Raw genomic sequence first — 23,177 nt, forward strand, 5'->3', positions numbered from 1 at the left:
ATCAAACATTTTGAACATAAGTATAATATTACCCTACTCTATTGCACATTCCCAAATCCCACTTCTTCTCTCCTTTCCCTGCATGTCATACCAGTATCAAGAGTTATGTTACTGTATCTCTTCCAAACTTCTGATGTTTCTTTGCTATATTCTTTTTCTTTTTTTAATCCTACGATCTATGCTTTTGGAGAGATGGCTAATCTCTGGGTGATATTTATAGGGTTTAATTTCTTTAAACAATTTTAAAATTTGATTGCTCCTCAGTACTAATTGATTTTTTTTCATTTATTTTTAATAAATATAACTGCTTGTCTGAAAAAATTTTTTAGCAGAGAATCCCATTTGTCAAGGGTTTCTTTGTTAACAATATCCCCAATAAGGATTTTTCAATAACTAATCCTTTAAGTATTAGGTCAGTAGCCAAGTAGCATTATAAGGATGCTACTTGCCATTGGTCACGCATTTCTTTCAGCAAAAGTTATTCCAGAGTTTAGAAATTATGAATAGCTTGCTGTACCTGAGATTTGATGGAAGAGGTGACAGTTAGGTATTGAGATTGGGTGGTCAGAAAAAATGTCTGGACCGTGTGGAAACGTTTTCCATGGTCTGTCAACAGGTCTCCCATGTTTAAAAAAAAAAAAGCATAGAACTGGATGAAGACTATATTTGTGTATAGAGATGAGTCAGCTGCCAAGTGGAGGTGGATGGAATTAACAAACAATCTACATATATAATCACTGGTTGGGACTTCCGGCCGCTGTCCCCGAATCCTATAAGGCACAGCATCAGTGTCACTTGCGCAAGCGCAGTTCGTAGCCGCTATTCCCACACATGCGCAGTAACAGACAAAACTGCACGCTCTACCCTCGCGTGTGCAGTAACGTTTCACCGCACTCCTGATGCGATAGCATCAGGCCTATTTCTAGTAAATAAGTAAACAAAACCTACTTGCTCTCGACACTGTGATTGTAACTTCGCAGCCTGGTTTTGTGGACAGCTACCACCCGTTGTCAAAAATGAATTAGGCTATGTGCACACGTTGCGGATTCTCTGCGGATCCACAGCGTTTTTTGCAGTGCAGAAACGCTGCAGATCCGCAATTGATTTACAGTACAATGTAAATCAATGAGAAAAAAAAATGCTGTGCACACTCCACTGCGGAAACGCTGCGGTTTAAAAGAAGTAGCATGTCACTTCTTTTTTGTGAATCTGCAGCATTTTTGTACCCATTCCATTGAAGAAAACCACAAGGGTGAAAAATGCAGCAAATCCGCAAGAAAACCGCAGCAAAAATGCACAAAAACGCGACAAATCCGCAGGTGCGTTTTCTGCGATGAGAGGCAGAATCCGCACCAGAAATTCCTAAGCCTAATCCACAACGTGTGCACATAGCCTTAACCCCTTAGTGACAGAGCCAATTTGGTACTTAATGACCAAGCCCATTTTTGCAATTCTGACCACTGTCACTTTATGAGGTTATAACTCTGGAACGCTTCAACGGATCCCGCTGATTCTGAGATTGTTTTTTCGTGACATATTGTACTTCATGTTAGTGGTAACATTTCTTCGATATTACTTGCGATTATTTATGAAAAAAACGGAAATATGGCGAAAATTTTTAAAATTTTGCAATTTTCAAACTTTGTATTTTTATGCCCTTAAATCAGAGAGATATGTCACAAAAAATAGTTAATAAATAACATTTCCCACATGTCTACTTTACATCAGCACAATTTTGGAAACAAATTTTTTTTTGTTAGGGAGTTATAAGGGTTAAAAGTTGACCAGCAATTTCTCATTTTTACAACACCATTTTTTTTAGGGACCACATCACATTTGAAGTCATTTTGAGGAGTCTATATGATAGAAAATAATGAAGTGTGACACCATTCTAAAAACTACACCCCTCAGGGTTCTCAAAACCACATTCAAGAAGTTTATTAACCCTTTACGTGCTTCACAGGAACTGAAACAATGTGGAAGGAAAAAATGAACATTTAACTTTTTTTTGCAAACATCTTAATTCAGAACCATTTTTTTATTTTCACAAGTGTAAAAACAGAAATGAAACCATAAATTTTGTTATGCAATTTCTCCTGAATACGCCAATACCCCATATGTGGGGATAGACCACTTTTTGGGCGCACCGCAGAACTTAGAAGTGAAGGAGCACCGTTTGACTTTTTCAACGCAGAATTGGCTGGAATTGAGATCGGATGCCATGTCACGTTTAGAGAGCCCCTGATGTGCCTAAATAGTGGAAACTCCCCACAAGTGACACCATTTTGGAAACTAGACCCCTTAAGGAACTTATCTAGATGTGTGGTGAGCACTTTGAACCCCCAAGTGCTTCACAGAAGTTTATAACGTAGAGCCGTGAAAATAAAAAATCGCTTTTGTTTACACAAAAATGATCTTTTCGCCCACAAATTCTTATTTTCACAAGGGTAACAGTAGAAATTAGACCACAAAAGTTGTTGTGTGATTTCTTCTAAATACGTTGATACCCCATATGTGAGGGTAAACCACTGTTTGGGCGCACCGCAGAGCTTGGAAGTGAAGGAGCGCCGTTTTACTTTTTCAATGTAGAATTGGCTGGAATTGAGATTGGAAGCCATGTCGCGTTTGGAGAGCCCCTGATGTACCTAAACAGTGGAAACCCCCCACAAGTGACCCCATTTTGGAAACTAGACCCCTTAAGGAACTTATCTAGATGTGTGGTGAGAACTTTGAATGCCCAAGTGCTTCACAGAAGTTTATAATGCAGAGTCGTGAAAATAAAAAATATTTTTTTTTCCACAAAAATGATTTTTAGCCCCCAAGTTTTTATTTTCACAAGGGTAACAAGAGAAATTGGACCTCAAAAGTTGTTGTCCAGTTTGTCCTAAGTATGCTGGTACCCCATATGTGGGGGTAAACCACTGTTTGGGCGCAAGGCAGAGCTCGGAAGGAAGGAGCGCCGTTTTGGAATGCAGACTTTGATAGAATGGTCTGCGGGCATTATGTTGCGTTTGCAGAGCCCCTGATGTACCTAACCAGTAGAAACCCTCCACAAGTGACCCCATCTTGGAAACTAGACCCCCAAGAAACTTATCTAGGTGTGTGGTGAGAACTTTGAATGCCCAAGTGCTTCACAGAAGTTTAGAATGCAGAGTCGTGAAAATAAAAAAATATTTTTTTTTTCACAAAAAAGATATTGTAGCCCCCAAGTTTTTATTTTCACAAGGGTAACAGGAGAAATTGGACCACTAAAGTTGTTGTCCAATTTATCCTGAGTATGCTGATGCCCCATATGTGGGGGTAAACCACTGTTTGGGCGCACAGCAGAGCTCGGAAGGGAAGGAGCGCTGTTTTGGAATGCAGACTTTGATAGAATGGTCTTCGGGCATTATGTTGCGTTTGCAGAGCCCCTGATGTACCTAACCAGTAGAAACCCTCCACAAGTGACCCCATTTTGGAAACTAGACCCCCCAAGGAACTTATCTAGATGTGTGGTGAGAACTTTGAATGCCCAAGTGCTTCACAGAAGTTATAATGCAGAGTCATAAAAAAAATATATATATTTTTCCACAAAAAAGATATTGTAGCCCCCAAGTTTTTATTTTCACAAGGGTAACAAGAGAAATTGGACCCCCAAAGTTGTTGTCCAATTTATCCCGAGTACGCAGATGTCCCATATGTGGGGGTAACCCACTGTTTGGGCGCACGGCAGAGCTCAGAAGGGAGGAAGCACCATTTGACTTTTTGAGCGCAAAATTGGCTGTCGTGTTTGGAGACCCCCTGATGTACCTAAACAGTGGAAACCCCCCAATTCTAGCTCCAACCCTAACCCCAACACACCCCTAACCCTAATCCCAACCTGATCCATAATCCTAATCACTAACCCTAACCATAATCACAACCCTTACCCCAAAACAACCCTAATGTCAACCCTAACCATAACCGTAATCAAAACCCTAAATCCAACACACCCCTAATCCTAATCTCAACCCTAACCTCAAACCTAACCCTAATCCCAATACACCCCTAATCACAACCCTAACCTTAACCCTAATCCCAAACCTAACCCTAATCCCAAGCGTAACCCTAATGCCAACCCTAACCCTAATACCAACCCTAATCCAAACCCTAACCCTAATCCCAACTCTAACTATAACTTTAGCCCCAACCCTAGCCCTAACTTTAGCCCCAACCCTAACCCTAGCCCTAAGTCTACTTTCACACTTGCATCGTTTGGCATCCGTCGCAATCCATCGTTTTGGACAAGAAACGGATCCTGCAAATGTGCCCGCACGATGCATTTTTTGCCCATAGACTTGTATTGCCGACGGATCGTGACGGATGGCCACACATCGCGTCCATCGTGCACTGGATCAGTTGTGTTTTGGCGGACCGTCGGCACAAAAAACCGTTCAATGAAACGTTTTTTTGTACGTCGCATCCGCCATTTCTGACCGCGCATGCGTGGCGGTAACTCCACCCCCTCCTCCCCAGGACATAAATTGGGCAGCTGATGCGTTGAAAAACTACAGCCGCTGCCCTCGTTGTGCACAATTTTCACAACGTGCGTCGGTATGTCGGGCAGACGCATTGCGACGGCCCCGTACCGACGTAAGTGTGAAAGAAGCTTAACCCTAAATTTAGCCCCAACCCTAACCCTAAATTTAGCCCAACCCCAACCCTAAATTTAGCCCTAACCCTAGCCCTAACCCTAACCCTAACCCTAACCCTAGCCCTAACCCTAGCCCTAACCCTAACTCTAGCCCTAGCCCTAACCCTAGCCCTAACCCTAGCCCTAACCCTAACCCTAGCCCTAACCCTAGCCCTAACCCTAACTCTAACCATAACCCTAGCCCTAACCCTAGCCCTAACCCTAGCCCTAACCCTAACTCTAGCCCTAGCCCTAGCCCTAACCCTAGCCCTAACCCTAGCCCTAACCCTAACCCTAGCCCTAACCCTAGCCCTAACCCTAGCCCTAACCCTAACCCTAGCCCTAACCCTAACCCTAGCCCTAACCCTAATTTTAGCCCCAACTGCTGTTCTCCTGCCGGCCAGCAGATGGAGACAGATGGCGGGCGCACTGCGCATGCGCCCGCCATTTTCTCTTGCCGGCGGCCAGGAGGAGCAGCAGGAGGATCCAGGGACACAGGTGAGTATAATAGGGTCCCCGAATCCCCCTATTTCTCTGTCCTCTGATGTGCGATCACATCAGAGGACAGAGAATTACACTTTACTTTTTTTTATTTTTTTGCGATCGCCGGTAAACAGTTAATTACCGGCGATCGCAAAACAGGTCATGCTCTTTGGGGTCTCGGCTACCCCCGGCAACCGAGACCCCAAAGATTCTCGTGGGGCCGGCCGGCGGGAGCACTGCGCATGTGCCCGCCATTTTCAAGATGGCGGCGCCCACCGGGAGCCACGAGGAGCATCGGGGGAGATAGGTAAGTATTGGGGGGCTACCTGGGACCCCTTTTCTCTGTCCTCCGATGTGCGATCACATCGGAGGATAGAGAAATTAAAAAAAGATTGCGTTTTTTTTTTGCGATCGCCGGTAAACGGTTAATTACCGGCGATCGCAAATGCGGGGTGGGTAAAAAAAAACCCCGAATCATGTTCTCTGGGGTCTCGGCTACCCCCGGCAGCTGAGACCTCGGAGAAAATCCGACTCTGGGGGGCGCTATTTACTTTTTCCACAGCGCCGTTAATTAACGGCGCTGTGGTTTAAGTACCCTTAGCGGCCGCCGTTAAAAGGCGTATCGGCGGTAGCTAAGGGGTTAAGAGGTGAAGAGGTATAAAGACTAAGCGCTTAGAGCCAATGAATTGTAGTAACTATTGCCCCCCATATGAATGCCTCAGATTATCGTGTGACAGTGATACTGCCCAAGCAGTGATTCTGTGGCAAAAAAGGGGTATACTATATTGAGACTGTGGTGTCAAATGAAATACAGAGTAATTCAACAATATCATGCTGTGCCACAGGTAATCATAAGCAGAAGTATTACCTGCTCTGCTGTTGAGTAGTGAGAGAGCAGCATGCGTTTATATTGACTGGCACAGAGGTGAGAGATTTGCCGACCCAAATTTTACAATTCTGACTAATGTCAATTTATGTGGTAATAACTTTGTAATACTTCAACGGATACCACTGATTCTGAGAATGTTTTCTCGTGACATGCTGCACATCATTATAGTGTTAGGGTTGGCGGAACGCACCGAAAAAAAAAAAAAAAATATATATATATATATATATATATATATATACAGTACAGACCAAAAGTTTGGACACACCTTCTCATTTAAAGATTTTTCTGTATTTTCATGACTATGAAAATTGTAAATTCACACTGAAGGCATCACAACTATGAATTAACGCATGTGGAATTATATACTTAACAAAAAAGTGTGAAACAACTGAAAATATGTCTTATATTCTAGGTTCTTCAAAGTAGCCACCTTTTGCTTTGATGACTGCTTTGCACACTCTTGGCATTGTGTTCATGAGCTTCAAGAGGTAGTCACCGGGAATGGTTTTCACTTCACAGGTGTGCCCTGTCAGATTTAATAAGTGGGATTTCTTGCCTTATAAATGGGGTTGGAACCATCAGTTGTGTTGAGCAGAAGTCTGGTGGATATACAGCTGATAGTCCTACTGAATAGACTGCTAGAATTTGTATTATGGCAAGAAAAAAGTAAAGAAAAAATGAGTGGCCATCATTACTTTAAGAAATGAAGGTCAGTCAGTCCGAAAAATTGGGAAAACTTTGAAAGTGTCCCCAAGTGCAGTGGCAAAAACCATCAAGCGCTACAAAGAAAATGGCTCACATGAGGACCGCCCCAGGAAAGGAAGACCAAGAGTCACCTCTGCATATTTTCAGTTGTTTCACACTTTTTTGTTAAGTATATAATTCCACATGTGTTAATTCATAGTTCTGATGCCTTCAGTGTAAATGTACAATTTTCATAGTCATGAAAATACAGAAAAATCTTTAAAAAATCTTTAAATGAGAAGGTGTGTCCAAACTTTTGATGAGTACTGTATATATATGAGACAGTAGGTGCGTTTGCAACCCAGGGTCCACCATGCAGGAGAGAAACCTGCTACTAGTAACAGGCGGTACTATATGGTGGTATAAGTGAACTCTATTACTTCACACATTCACTACAAAAAGAGAACGCCGTGCCCTGTTAACCTCACAGGAGATCACAGCTACCTAATAGAGCCAACAGTGGTCATGCAGTCAGAAAAGCACACAAGCAACTCCTCTCCATTGGAGCCAGAATTGTAATGGCTATATGCCAGCCCTGAATCCACATACACAAAACTCCTCACCGGGGGTGCTGGTATTCTAGGGGCTTATTTCAGCCAAACCCTGACCACATACAACTATGACCACACTGGCGCTGAGCCCTTAACATAGATTTGATGCTAGCCGTGCGGCCATGCAAACCTTTTACAGTGTTAGCACTCAAGGACCTTCCTAGTGGTCCAACAGGAACCGCTTAAGGACCTGCGTGTTATGATCCAGTGACCTTGGAGCAGCATGAAAACTTTCACTGGAGTAGGTGGTAACTATACTGACTGCAAATCCTGATCTTAACACCGCAAGTAGAAGTAGCCGTGGGGTGTACCTAACAAGCCCTAGACACCTCGTCACAGCTGGAGGACTAAATACCCCTAAAGATGGAAATAGGAATTCTACCTTGCCTCAGAGCAGAACCCCAAAGGATAGGCAGCCCCCCACAAGTATTGGCTGTGAGTAGGAGAGGAAAGACACACACAGTCAGAAAACAGGATTTAGCACAAGAGGCCACTCTAGCTAAAATAGGAAAGGATAGGACAGAGTTCTGTGCGGTCAGTATTAAAACCCTTCCAAAAATATCCACAGCAGATTATACAAAAAATTCCTCCATCTAACTAAAGACGTGGAACGTATATCTGCAACTCCAGAGACTACTAAACTCAGAGCAGCAATACAATCAAAAAACAAGCACACAGCTTGTGTGCCATAGAAAAAGAAACAGACACTTATCTTTGCTGAATTGGCAGCTAAGCAGGAGAAGCCAGACAGAGATCCAACACTTCCCAAGAAACATTGACAACTGGCAAGGACTAATGAGTCCTGCAAAACTAAATACCCCAGTCAGAATTGCAATCAGCAGATACACCTGTCCAGGACTGCAGCCCAGAGACAACTGCATTACCACCTACAACCACCGGAGGGAGCCCAAAGGCAGAATTCACAACAGTACCCCCCTTGAGGAGGGGTCACCGAACCCTCACCAGAACTCCCAGGCCGATCAGGATGAGCCAGATGAAAGGCACGAACCAAATCAGCGGCATGGACATCAGAGGCAAAAACCCAAGAATTATCCTCCTGGCCATAACCCTTTCATTTGACAAGGTACTGAAGCTTCCGCCTCGAAAAAAACGGAATCCAAAATCTTCTCAACAACATATTCCAACTTCCCATCAACCAACACAGGGGCCGGAGGATCAACAGAGGGAACAACAGGCTCCACATATTTCCGCAATAAAGATCTATGGAAGACATTATGGATAGCAAAAGAGGCCGGAAGCGCCAGTCGAAAAGACACCGGATTAATAATCTCAGAAATCCTGTAAGGACCAATAAACCGAGGCTTAAACTTAGGAGAAGAAACCTTCATAGGAACATGACGGGAAGACAACCAGACCAGATCCCCAACCCGAAGCCGGGAACCAACACATCGACGACGGTAAGCAAAACGTTGAGCCTCCTTCTGAGACAACACCAAATTGTCCACCACATGAGCCCAAATCTGCTGCAACCTGTCAACCACAGAATCCACACCAGGACAGTCAGAAGGCTCAACCTGCCCAGAAGAAAAACGAGGATGAAAACCAAAATTACAAAAGAAAGGCGAAACCAAAGTAGCCGAACTAGCCCGATTATTAAGGGCAAACTCGGCCAATGGCAAGAAAGCCACCCAATCATCCTGATCAGCAGACACAAAGCATCTCAAATAAGTCTCCAAAGTCTGATTAGTTCGCTTGGTCTGACCATTTGTCTGAGGATGAAACGCAGAAGAAAAAGACAAATCAATGCCCAGCCTAGCACAAAAGGCCCACCAAAATCTAGAAACAAACTGGGAACCTCTGTCGGACACAATATTCTCCGGAATACCATGCAAATGGACCACATGCTGAAAAAACAACGGAACCAAATCCGAAGAGGAAGGCAATTTCGGCAAAGGCACCAAATTAACCATCTTAGAGAACCGGTCACAAATAACCCAGATAACCGACATCCTCTGGGAAACCGGAAGATTGGAAATAAAATCCATAGAAATATGCGTCCAGGGCCTCTCAGGGACCGGCAATGGCAAAAGCAACCCACTAGCATGGGAACAACAAGGCTTGGCCCGCGCACAAATCCCACAGGACTGCACAAAAGAACGCACATCACGCGACAAAGAAGGCCACCAAAAGGACCTACCAACCAAGGCTCTGGTACCAAAAATGCCAGGATGACCAGCCAACACGGAACAGTGAACCTCAGAAATCACTCTACTAGTCCATCTGTCAGGAACAAACAGTTTCCCCACAGGACAGCGGTCAGGTTTGTCAGCCTGAAATTCCTGAAGAACCCGTCGTAAATCAGGGGAAATGGCAGAAAGGGCCACCCCTTCTTTCAGAATACCGACCGGTTCTAAGGCCTTAGGAGAATCAGGCGAAAAAAAAAACTCCTAGAGAGGGCATCAGCCTTAATGTTTTTAGAACCCAGAAGGTACGAGACCACGAAATCAAAACGGGAAAAAAAAACAAGGACCATCGAGCCTGTCTAGGATTCAGCTGTTTAGCAGACTCGAGGTAAAACAAATTCTTATGATCGGTCAAGACCACAATATGGTGCTTAGCTCCCTCAAGCCAATGTCGCCACTCCTCAAACGCCCACTTCATAGCCAACAACTCCCGGTTGCCGACATCATAATTGCGTTCAGCAGGCGAAAACTTACGGGAAAAGAAGGCACACCGTTTCATTAAGGAACCAACAGGATCCCTCTGAGACAAAACGGCCCCTGCCCCAATCTCAGAAGCGTCAACCTCAACCTGAAACGGAAGAGAAACATCCGGTTGGCGCAACACCGGAGCAGAAGTAAATCGACGTTTCAGCTCCTGAAAGGCAGAGACAGCCGCAGAGGACCAATTCGCCACATCAGCGCCTGGAAAAATTAGCAATGAAACGGCGATAAAAATTTGCAAAACCCAAAAATTTCTGAAGGCTATTAACGGATGTGGGCTGAATCCAATCATGAATGGCTTGAACCTTAACCGGATCCATCTCTATAGACGAGGGAGAAAAAATAAAGCCCAAAAAAGAAACCTTCTGCACCCCAAAGAGACACTTAGACCCTTTCACAAACAGGGCATTGTCACGAAGGATCTGAAATACCATCCTGACCTGTTCCACATGAGACTCACAATCATCGGAAAAAATCAAAATATCGTCCAAATATACAATCAAGAACTTATCAATATAAGTCCGGAAAATATCATGCATGAAGGACTGAAAAACAGATGGAGCATTGCTGAGCCCGAATGGCATCACAAGGTATTCAAAAGGGCCTTCGGGCGTGTTAAACGCAGTTTTCCATTCATCACCCTGCTTAATACGAACAAGATTATATGCCCCCCCGAAGGTCAATCTTCGTAAACCAACTAGCTCCCTTAATCCTAGCAAACAAATCGGTAAGCAAAGGTAAAGGGTATTGAAACTTGACCGTGATTTTATTCAAGAGGCGATAATCAATACAGGGTCTCAAGGAACCATCTTTTTTAGCAACAAAAAAGAACCCCGCTCCCAACGGTGAAGAAGATGGCCGAATATGCCGTTTCTCCAAAGACTCCTTAATATAGCTCCGCATGGCGGTATGTTCAGGCACAGACAGGTTGAAAAGTCGACCCTTAGGAAACTTACAGCCTGGAATCAAGTCAATAGCACAATCGCAGTCCCTGTGCGGTGGAAGGAAACTGGACTTGGGCTCATCGAATACATCCTGAAAATCAGACAAAAACTTTGGAATTTCAGAAGAGGAGATTGACCTCAAAGGAACATCATTATGAGCCCCCTGACAACCCCAACTAGTCACAGACATGGACTTCCAATCCAACACAGGATTATGTACCTGCAACCACGGAAAACCCAGCACAATAGCATCATGCAAATTATGCAACACCAGAAATCGACAATCTTCCTGATGGGCTGGCGCCATGCGCATGGTCACCTGTGTCCAAAACTGGGGCTTATTTTTAGCCAAGGGTGTAGCATCAATGCCCCTTAAAGGAATAAGGTTCTGCAAAGGCTGCAAAGGAAAACCACAATGCCTGGCAAACTCAAAGTCCATTAAGTTCAAGGCGGCGCCTGAATCCACAAAAGCCTTGACAGAAAATGATGACAATGAGCAGATCAAAGACACAGATAACAGAAATTTAGGTTGTACAGTACTGATGGTAAATGAACTAGCGATCCTCTTTGTCCGCTTAGGGCAGACTGAAATGACATGAGAAGCGTCACCACAATAATAACACAACCTATTCTGACATCTGAATCCTTGTCGTTCCGTTTTAGACAGAATCCTATCACACTGCATTGGCTCAGGAGTCTGCTCTGAGAATAACGCCACAGCGCGCACAGTTCTGCGCTCCCATAAGCGCCGGTCAATATGAATGGCCAGAGACATAGAATCACTCAGACCGGAAGGCGTGGGAAACCCCACCATAACATCTTTAATGGATTCAGAAAGACCCTTTCTGAAAATTGCTGCCAAAGCATCATTATTCTATTTAGTCAACACAGACCATTTTCTGAATTTCTGACAATACAATTCTGCCGCCTCTTGACCCTGAGACAGGGCCAACAAGGTTTTCTCAGCTTGATCCACAGAATTCAGTTCATCATATAATAATCCTAAAGCCTGAAAAAAAGAGTCTACATTAAGCAAAGCCAGATTCCCAGATTCCAGGGAAAACGCCCAATCCTGCGGGTCGCCACGCAGCAGGGAGATGACGATTTTAACCTGCTGAATGGAATCACCAGAGGATCGAGGTCTCAGAGCAAAAAATAGTTTACAGTTGTTTTTAAAACTCAAAAATTTGGACCTGTCACCAAAAAACAAATCAGGAATAGGAATCTTCGGCTCTAAAACAGGAGTTTGAACAATATAATCAGAAATACCCTGTACCCTAGCAGCAAGCTGGTCTACACGAGAAACTAATTCCTGAACATCCATGCTTGCACAAGGCTTCTCAGCCACCCAGAGATAAAGAGGGAAGAGAAGATAAAGCAGACTGAAGAAAATAAATGGCTCAACACCTTTCTTCCCTTCTTCTGAGATGCATTTAACTCATTATGGGCCAGTTGCACTGTTATGATACAGTGACCTTGGAGCAGCATGAAAACTTTCACTGGAGTAGGTGGTAACTATACTGACCGGAAATCCTGATCTTAACACTGCAACTAGAAGTAGCCGTGGGGTGTACCTAACAAGCCCTAGACACCTCGTCAAAGCCGGAGGACTAAATACCCCTAAAGATGGAAATAGGAATACTACCTTGCCTCAGAGCAGAACCCCAAAGGATAGGCAGCCCCCAAAAAATATTGGCTGTGAGTAGGAGAGGAAAGACACACACAGTCAGAAAACAGGATTTAGCACAGGAGGCCACTCTAGCTAAAATAGGAAAGGATAGGACAGAGTTCTGTGCGGTCAGTATTAAAACCCTTCCAAAAATATCCACAGCAGATTATACAAAAAATTCCTCCATCTATAACTAAAGACGTGGAACGTATATCTGCAACTCCAGAGATTACTAAACTCAGAGCAGGAATACAATCAAAAAACAAGCACACAGCTTGTGTGCCATAGAAAAAGAAACAGACACTTATCTTTGCTGAATTGGCAGCTAAGCAGGAGAAGCCAGACAGAGATCCAACACTTCCCAAGAAACATTGACAACTGGCAAGGACTAATGAGTCCTGCAAAACTAAATACCCCAGTCAGAATTGCAATCAGCAGATACACCTGTCCAGGACTGCAGCCCAGAGACAACTGCATTACCACCTACAACCACCGGAGGGAGCCCAAAAGCAGAATTCACAACACCTGCGCATGTGACCCCGACCTCCAATAGGGGGTCGTCCTGTGGGCATGCCCAGTATGGGAAAACCAGGACTTAGTCCCAGAAAGACATGCTTGCTGCTGATCAGTGCTGGCTACAAAGGCAGAGCCTGGAAGAACAGCAGTAACCAGTTGCCCAGTATCAGCCTGAGTCAGACGCTGGGACCGACGACTCCGCTGAGCAGCTCCACTGCAGCTGGAGAGGAATTGGAGTCCGCAGCGGAGATGGTTCGAGATTCCCCCTGTGCAGAGGTGGGAAATCGACACCTAACATTACCCCCCTCCTACGGTTCCCCCCTCCCTGGACCTCATTATGCTCGAAGGCAGCATTGAGCTGCAGAGCTCGAATGTGCTCAACAGGTCTTAAAATAGCGTTCACCTCGTAATCATCCATAGACGAACCCGATGTCCCGGCAGATGACTCGGAAAACCGGGACATGTATGCAGGCTTTAAGAGGGACACATGAAAGGTGTCGGTGATACCTAGGCTTGGAGGATGGGCCAGACGGTAAACCACAGGGTTAAGCTGTTCAAGGACCTTGAAGGGACCCAAGTAGTGAGGTGCAAACTTAGTGGACTCAACTCGCAGCCTGATGTTACGGGCGGAGAGCCACACTAAGTCGCCAGGAGCAAAGGTCGGAGCAGGGCGCCGATGTGCATCAGCGGAGGACCTCATTCTCTCCTTGGAGGCCCGGATGGCATACTGAGTGCGGTCCCAAATGTCCCGTGCCTCCACAGCCCAGTCTGCCACCCTGGAGTCAGCGGAAGATACGGGCATAGGCACAGGAACCCGCGGATGCTGGCTGTAATTAAGGAGGAGTCTGACCGGTGGAGTCAGCTATGGCAATGATAAGCACAAACTCTACCCATGGTAGCAAGGATGCCCAGTCATCCTGCCTGGCAGAAACAAAATGTCGTAGATATGTGACCAGGGTCTGGTTGGCCCTCTCTACCAACCCATTCATCTCTGGATGATATCCTGAGGAGAGATTCAACTCAATGCTGAGTAGACAACAAAGCTTTCTCCAGAATCGATACGCAAACTGGGGACCCTGGTCACTGACAATTTTTTCCGGCATACCGTGTAGGCGAAAGATATGTTTGAGAAACAACACCGCCAGAGCCCGTGCAGAAGTTGGCTGTGGAGGAGGCACCAAGTGCACCATTTTGGAAAAATGGTCGGTGATCACCCAAATAATGGTGACACTACGAGACTTGGGTGAGCCCACCACAAAATCCATCCCGACAATCTCTCTGGGCCTGTCCGCCGCCGGCAGGGGGTGAAGCAACCCAACTGGCCGTTGATGAGGAGACTTGTTCTTGGCACAGGAGACACAAGCCCGAACATAGTCTGCGACATCACGGACCATATGCGGCTACCAGTATGTCCTCGCCAGTAGCCCAGATGTCCTTATGGTCCAAATTGTCCACCCACCCTGGACGAGTGAGCCCAAGAGAACCTCTGGACGCAAACTTGATGGTACAAAAGTCTTGCCCAGAAGCACAGACTCTAGTGGAAACGGGGCCACAGTTCTCAGGCTCTCGGAAGGGACAATAAGCCGAGGCTCCTCTTCCTCCTCCTCAGATGATACAACGGAGCAAGAGAGAGTGTTGGCACTAATGTTCTTCTCCCCGGAAGGAAAATGGAGGGTGAAATGGAACCAGAAGAAGAACAAGGACCATCTGGCCTGGCGAGAATTCAATCGCTGGGCTGTCTGTAAATAGACCAAAATTCTTGTGGTCCGTGAATACTTAGAAGGGAAAGCGAGCCCCCTCCAAAAGATATCTCCACTCTGAGAAGGCCAACTTCATTGCTAGCAACTCCCTGTCCCCAATGGAATAATTCCTCTCCACTGGTGTGAAGGTCTTGGAAAAGAAGAAGCAAGGATGCTTCCGACCTTGAGCATCCTTTTGGAAGAGGACTGCTCCAGCACCAACGGATGAGGCAACCACCTCCATTATAAATGGCTTATCTACATCGGGGCGATGTAGGATGGGAGCGCTAGCAAAATGAGATTTAATAGAAGTGAAGGCCTTGGAGAACTCGATTTGGAATTTGCTCCCTTCTTGGTGAGGGCTACCAAAGGAGCTACCAAAGTTGAGAAATGAGGGATGAACTGGCGATAATAGCTAATGAACCCCAGCCAAACCCTGACCACATACAACGATGACCACACTGGCGCTGAGCCCTTAACATAGATTTGATACTAGCGCATGGCTGTGTGGCCATGCAAACCTTTTATAGTTTTAGCACTCAAGGACCTTCCTAGTGGTCCAACAGGAACCGCTACAGGACCTGAGCATGTGACCCCCGACCTCCAATGGGAGCTCGTCCCATGGGCATGCCCAGTATGGGAAAAGCAGGACTTAGTCCCAGAAAGATCTGCACGCTGCTGATCAGCGCTGGCTACAAAGGCAGAGCCTGGAACAACAGTAGTAACCAGTCCTCCGGTATCAACCTGAGTCAAACTCTAGGACCGATGTCTCCACTGAGCAGTCTCCACTGCAGCTGGAGAGGAATGGGAGACCGCAGCAGAGATGGTATGAGATTCCCCCTGTGCAGAGGTGGGAGCTCGACACCTAACATATAGTGGTTTAATTTCTTTGATATGATTATTTGTGGAAAAACTGAAATTTGGCAAAAAAAATTAAATATTGCAATTTTCAAGCTTTTAATTTTAATTCCCTTAAATCAGAGAATTATATTGCACAAAATAGTTAATAGATAAATTTCCCACATATCAACTTTACATCAGAACAAATTTTGAAATTTATATTTTTTAAGAAGTTGAAAGGGTTAAAAGTTGACCAGCGATTTCTCATTTTCCAAGAAAATTTACAAAACCATTTGAAATGACTTTGAAGGGCCTATATGACAGAAAATACTCACAAGTGACACCATTCTAAAAACTGCACCCCTCAAGGTGCTGTAAACCACATTGAAGAAGTTTATTAACAATTCAGGTGTTTCACAGGAATTTCTGGAATGTGGAGGAAAAAAGGAACATTTAACTTATTATCAGAAAAGTTTTATTTTAGTACCAGTTCTTTTATTTTTGCAAAGGCAACATGATAAAATGGACCACAAAATTTGCTCTGCAACTTCTACTGAGCATGCTGATATCCAATATGTGGGGGGAAACCACTTTTTGGGCAGACAGCAGGGCTTGTAAGGGAATGAGCGCCATTTGACTTTTTGAATGTAAAATTTGTTTGGATCAATTAGCAGATGCCATGTTGCATTTAGAGAGCCCCTGATATGTCTAAACAGGGAAAGTCACTCACAAGTAACACCGTTTTGGGAACTAGGCCCCTCAGGGAACTTATCAGTCTGATCAACAAAGAAGGGTGTGGGGAAGACGCACGCGTATCGCTGTGCAAGACAGCTGGGATCTGACTGCCCACCATGGCAGTTTGTTGGTGTCCTCCGCATGTGCTTAGGCAGATATACCTTGGACACTTTTTTCAAGCTCAATTGGCTTATTTTTCACCAAGGTCTCTGGTCTTCTCTTCTGACTCTCATGCATCTACTTTTTTGATTTGATTTTTTGAGTCTACATTTTTTTGTGAACTCCATACCTTGCAAGTCGATATGCATTTTGCACATAGGTTCCAGTATGGTTTTACCACATTTTGCCTATTAGCTACTAATTGTTGTATATAGGTATATCTGTATATATATTTCTTTCAGGTTGGTCTCTCCATATGTTTACATATCTTTATATATTTATACTGTATATTCTCAGGATAGGCTGTATATACTAGCCGCTGACCTATTCAAATATATTTGATTGCCAATTGTTTACTGCTGGTCAAACTTATATGTACTGTATGTAATCTGGTAGGACTGCCATGTTTTCATTGTCAGGGGTGTTGGTTTACTACCATGCTGTATCACGGTTTTAATTGTTTCTATACATTTATGCTTTTGTGTGTCCCAGTGTTCAAATAAAGTTATAAATTTTACACCATTAGTGTTAGAATATTTAATCAGGTGTGCACACAGATTCATGGGCTTGGTCTTTTCTTTTCCTCTTGGTTCCATGTTGTTCTCCCAAGCACGGTGTTGTGCCTGTTATGACCTGGTGGTAGGACAATAATGGACCTGGTGGTTAAGAGCACACGGAATGACCTGATAGTTACTGATAATATAGGACGAGCTCTGAGACGTGGGAACTCTGTTGACCGCAATCCCTAATCCTATCACACACACTAGAAATAGCCGTGGATTGCTCCTAACGCTCCCTATGCAACTTGACACAGCCTAAGGAACTAGCTAGCCCTAAAGATAGAAAAATAAAGCCTACCTTGCCTCAGAGAAATTCCCCAAAGGAAAAGGCAGCCCCCCACATATAATGACTGTGAGTAAAGATGAAAATTACAAACACAGAGATGAAATAGATTTAGCAAAGTGAAGCCCGACTTACTGAACAGACAGAGGATAGGAAAGGTAGCTTTGCGGTCAGCACAAAAAACTACAAAAAGACCACGCAGAGGGCGCAAAAAGACCCTCCGCACCGACTCACGGTGTGGAGGCGCTCCCTCTGCGTCCCAGAGCTTCCAGCAAGCAAGACAACAATCAAAATAGCAAGCTGGACAGAAAAATAGCAAACTAAAGAAAAACAAGCAGGAACTTAACTTCTGCTGGGAAGACAGGTCACAAGAACGATCCAGGAGTGAACTAGACCAATACTGGAACATTGACAGGTGGCATGGAGCAAAGATCTAGGTGAAGTTAAATAGAGCAGCCAGCTAACGAATTAACCTCGTCACCTGTGGAAGGAACCTCAGAAGCCGCAGCCCCACTCACACCCACCAGAGGAAGCCCATGGACAGAACCAGCCGAAGTACCATTCATGACCACAGGAGGGAGCTTGACAACAGAATTCACAACAGTACCCCCCCCCCTTGAGGAGGGGTCACCGAACCCTCACCAGAGCCCCCAGGCCGACCAGGACGAGCCAAATGAAAGGCACGAACCAGATCGGCAGCATGAACATCGGAGGCAAAGACCCAGGAATTATCTTCCTGACCATAACCCTTCCATTTGACCAGGTACTGGAGTTTCCGTCTCGAAATACGAGAATCCAAAATCTTCTCCACCACATACTCCAACTCCCCCTCAACCAACACCGGGGCAGGAGGATCAACGGATGGAACCACAGGCGCCACGTATCTCCGCAACAATGACCTATGGAATACATTATGGATGGCAAAAGAAGCTGGAAGGGTCAAACGAAACCACACAGGATTGAGAACCTCAGAAATCTTATACGGACCAATGAAACGAGGCTTAAACTTAGGAGAGGAAACCTTCATAGGAACATAACGAGACGACACCAAAACCAAATCCCCAACACGAAGTCAGGGACCCACACAGCGCCGGCGGTTAGCGAAACGTTGAGCCTTCTCCTGGGACAATGTCAAATTGTCCACCACATGAGTCCAAATCCGCTGCAACCTATCCACCACAGTATCCACACCAGGACAGTCCGAAGACTCAACCTGCCCTGAAGAGAAACGTGGATGGAAACCAGAATTGCAGAAAAACGGCGAAACCAAAGTAGCCGAGCTGGCCCGATTATTAAGGGCGAACTCAGCCAAAGGCAAAAAGGACACCCAATCATCCTGATCAGCAGAAACAAAGCATCTCAGATATGTTTCCAAAGTCTGATTAGTTCGTTCGGTTTGGCCATTTGTCTGAGGATGGAAAGCCGAGGAAAAAGACAAATCAAAGCCCATCCTAGCACAAAAGGCTCGCCAAAACCTCGAAACAAACTGGGAACCTCTGTCCGAAACGATGTTCTCCGGAATGCCATGTAAACGAACCACATGCTGGAAAAACAATGGCACCAAATCAGAGGAGGAAGGCAATTTAGACAATGATACCAAATGGACCATCTTAGAGAAGCGATCACAAACCACCCATATGACCGACATCTTTTGAGAGACAGGGAGATCCGAAATAAAATCCATAGAGATATGCGTCCAGGGCCTCTTCGGGACCGGCAAGGGCAAAAGCAACCCACTGACACGAGAACAGCAGGGCTTAGCCCGAGCACAAGTCCCACAGGACTGCACAAAAGAACGCACATCCCGCGACAAAGACGGCCACCAAAAGGATCTAGCCACCAAATCTCTGGTACCAAAGATTCCCGGATGACCAGCCAACACCGAACAATGAACCTCCGAGATAACTCTACTAGTCCATTTATCAGGGACAAACAGTTTCTCCGCTGGGCAACGGTCAGGTCTATCAGCCTGAAATTTTTGCAGCACCCGCCGCAAATCAGGGGAGATGGCAGACAAAATTAACCCCTCTTTGAGAATACCCGCCGGCTCAGGAACACCCGGAGAGTCGGGCACAAAACTCCTTGACAGGGAATCAGCCTTCACATTCTTAGAGCCTGGAAGGTACGAAACCACAAAATCAAAACGGGAGAAAAATAGCGACCAACGAGCCTGTCTAGGATTCAACCGTTTGGCAGACTCGAGATAAGTCAAATTCTTGTGATCCGTCAAGACCACCACGCGATGCTTGGCTCCTTTAAGCCAATGACGCCACTCCTCGAATGCCCACTTCATGGCCAACAACTCGCGATTGCCAACATCATAATTGCGCTCAGCAGGCGAAAACTTTCTAGAAAAGAAGGCACATGGTTTCATCACCGAGCCATCAGAACTTCTTTGCGACAAAACAGCCCCTGCTCCAATCTCAGAAGCATCAACCTCGACCTGAACGGAAGCGAAACATCTGGCTGGCACAACACAGGGGCAGAAGAAAAACGATGCTTCAACTCCTGAAAAGCTTCCACAGCCACAGAAGACCAATTGACCACATCAGCACCCTTCTTGGTCAAATCAGTCAACGGATTAGCAACACTAGAAAAATTACTGATGAAGCGACGATAAAAATAAGCAAAGCCCAGGAACTTTTGCAGACTCTTCACAGATGTCGGCTGAGTCCAATCATAAATGGCCTGGACTTTAACAGGGTCCATCTTGATAGTAGAAGGGGAAAAAATGAAACCCAAAAATGAAACCTTCTGAACTCCAAAGAGACACTTTGACCCCTTCACAAACAAAGAATTCGCACGAAGGACCTGGAACACCATTCTGACCTGCTTCACGTGAGACTCCCAATCATCCGAGAAGACCAAAATATCATCCAAATATACAATCAGGAATTTATCCAGGTACTCTCGGAAGATGTCATGCATAAAGGACTGAAATACTGATGGAGCATTGGAAAGCCCGAATGGCATAACCAGGTACTCAAAATGGCCCTCGGGCATATTAAATGCTGTTTTCCATTCATCGCCCTGTTTAATACGCACAAGATTATACGCACCACGAAGATCTATCTTGGTGAACCAACTAGCCCCCTTAATCTGAGCAAATAAATCCGACAGCAGCGGCAAAGGGTACTGAAATTTGACTGTGATCTTATTAAGAAGGCGGTAATCAATACAAGGTCTCAAAGAACCATCCTTCTTGGCCACAAAAAAGAACCCTGCTCCCAATGGTGACGACGACGGGCGAATATGACACTTCTCCAAGGATTCCTTTACATAACGCCGCATAGCGGCGTGCTCAGGCACAGATAAATTGAACAGTCAGCCCTTAGGAAACTTACTACCAGGAATCAAATTGATAGCACAATCGCAATCCCTATGAGGAGGTAGGGACCTGGATTTGGGCTCATCAAATACATCCCGGTAATCCGACAAAAACTCCGGGACTTCAGAAGGGGTGGATGACGAAATAGACAAAAATGGAACATCACCATGTACTCCCTGACAACCCCAGCTGGACACAGACATAGATTTCCAATCCAATACTGGATTATGGACCTGTAGCCATGGCAACCCCAAAACGACCACATCATGCAGATTATGCAACACCAAAAAGCGAATATCCTCCTGATGTGCAGGAGCCATGCACATGGTCAATTGGGTCCAGTACTGAGGCTTATTCTTGGCCAAAGGCGTAGCATCAATTCCTCTCAATGGAACAGGATACTGCAAGGGCTCCAAGAAAAAACCACAGCGCCTAGCAAACTCCAAGTCCATCAAATTCAGGGCAGCGCCTGAATCCACAAATACCATAACAGAATAGGATGACAAAGAGCAGATCAGAATAACGGACAATAGAAATTTCGACTGTACCGTACCAATGGTGGCTGACCTAGCGAAACGCTTAGTGCGCTTAGGACAATCGGAGATAGCATGAGTGGAATCACCACAGTAAAAACACAGCCCATTCCGACGTCTGTGTTCTTGCCGTTCAGCTCTGGTCAAAGTCCTATCACATTGCATAGGCTCTGGTCTATGCTCAGATAATACCGCCAAATGGTGCACAGCTTTACGCTCACGTAAGCGTCGATCGATCTGAATGGCCAAAGACATAGACTCATTCAGACCAGCAGGCATGGGAAATCCCACCATGACATCCTTAAGGGCTTCAGAGAGACCCTTTCTGAAAATTGCTGCCAGGGCACATTCATTCCACTGAGTGAGTACAGACCACTTCCTAAACTTCTGACAATATATCTCTACCTCATCCTGACCCTGACACAGAGCCAGCAAGATTTTCTCTGCCTGATCCACTGAATTAGGTTCATCATAAAGCAATCCGAGCACCAGAAAAAATGCATCAACATCACGCAATGCCGGATCTCCTGGCGCAAGGGAAAATGCCCAGTCTTGAGGGTCGCCACGTAGCAAAGAAATAATGATTTTCACTTGTTGAACAGGGTCACCTGAGGAGCGAGGTTTCAAAGCAAGAAACAATTTACAATTATTTTTGAAATTCAGAAACTTAGATCTATCCCCAAAAAACAAATCAGGAATTGGAATCCTAGGCTCTAACATTGGATTCTGAACCACAAAATCTTGAATGTTTTGTACCCTTGCAGTGAGATTATCCATACAAGAGGACAGACCTTGAATGTCCATATCTACACCTGTATCCTGAACCACCCAGAGGTAAAGGGGAAAAGAGAGACAAAACACACTGCAAAGAAAAAAAAATGGTCTCAGAACTTCTCTTATCCCTCTATTGAGATGCATTAGTACTTTGGGCCACCTGTACTATTATGACCTGGTGGTCAGGACAGTAATGGACCTGGTGGTTAAGAGCACACGGAATGACCTGATAGTTACTGATAATATAGGACGAGCTCTGAGATGTGGGAACTCTGCTGACCGCAATCCCTATTCCTATCACGCACACTAGAAATAGCCGTGGATTGCTCCTAACGCTCCCTATGCAACTCGACACAGCCTAAGGAACTAGCTAGCCCTAAAGATAGAAAAATAAAGCCTACCTTGCCTCAGAGAAATTCCCCAAAGGAAAAGGCAGCCCCCCACATATAATGACTGTGAGTAAAGATGAAAATTACAAACACAGAGATGAAATAGATTTAGCAAAGTGAGGCCCGACTTACTGAACAGACAGAGGATAGGAAAGGTAGCTTTGCGGTCAGCACAAAAAACTACAAAAAGACCACGCAGAGGGCGCAAAAAGACCCTCCGCACCGACTCACGGTGCGGAGGCGCTCCCTCTGCGTCCCAGAGCTTCCAGCAAGCAAGACAACAATCAAAATAGCAAGCTGGACAGAAAATAGCAAACTAAAGAAAAACAAGCAGGAACTTAGCTTCTGCTGGGAAGACAGGTCACAAGAACGATCCAGGAGTGAACTAGACCAATACTGGAACATTGACAGGTGGCATGGAGCAAAGATCTAGGTGGAGTTAAATAGAGCAGCCAGCTAACGAATTAACCTCGTCACCTGTGGAAGGAACCTCAGAAGCCGCAGCCCCACTCACACCCACCAGAGGAAGCCCATGGACAGAACCAGCCGAAGTACCATTCATGACCACAAGAGGGAGCTTGACAACAGAATTCACAACAGGTGCCCCCATGTTTCACACATATTATGTGCTAGACTGATTTTGGAGGTGCACCCTATTCTTTTGTTCTTGCTATATTGATTTTTCTTCACCAGTGACAAAGAAATA

The 23,177-nt window shown here is 45.3% G+C and overlaps 1 protein-coding gene and 1 long non-coding RNA gene across 4 annotated transcripts in view; one reads left to right on the top strand and one right to left on the bottom strand.

The window, feature by feature from the left end:
• Window positions 1–23,177, top strand: part of LOC138647925 (complement factor H-related protein 1-like) — a 370,015-nt gene that overhangs the window by 309,800 nt on the left and 37,038 nt on the right. The window lies entirely within an intron of this gene.
• LOC138647926 (uncharacterized) overlaps window positions 1–23,177 on the bottom strand; it is a 422,930-nt gene that overhangs the window by 107,348 nt on the left and 292,405 nt on the right. The gene's annotated exons all lie outside the window — the stretch shown is intronic.

Source organism: Ranitomeya imitator, chromosome 8 (assembly GCF_032444005.1).
Source record: "Ranitomeya imitator isolate aRanImi1 chromosome 8, aRanImi1.pri, whole genome shotgun sequence".
NCBI lineage: Eukaryota > Metazoa > Chordata > Amphibia > Anura > Dendrobatidae > Ranitomeya > Ranitomeya imitator.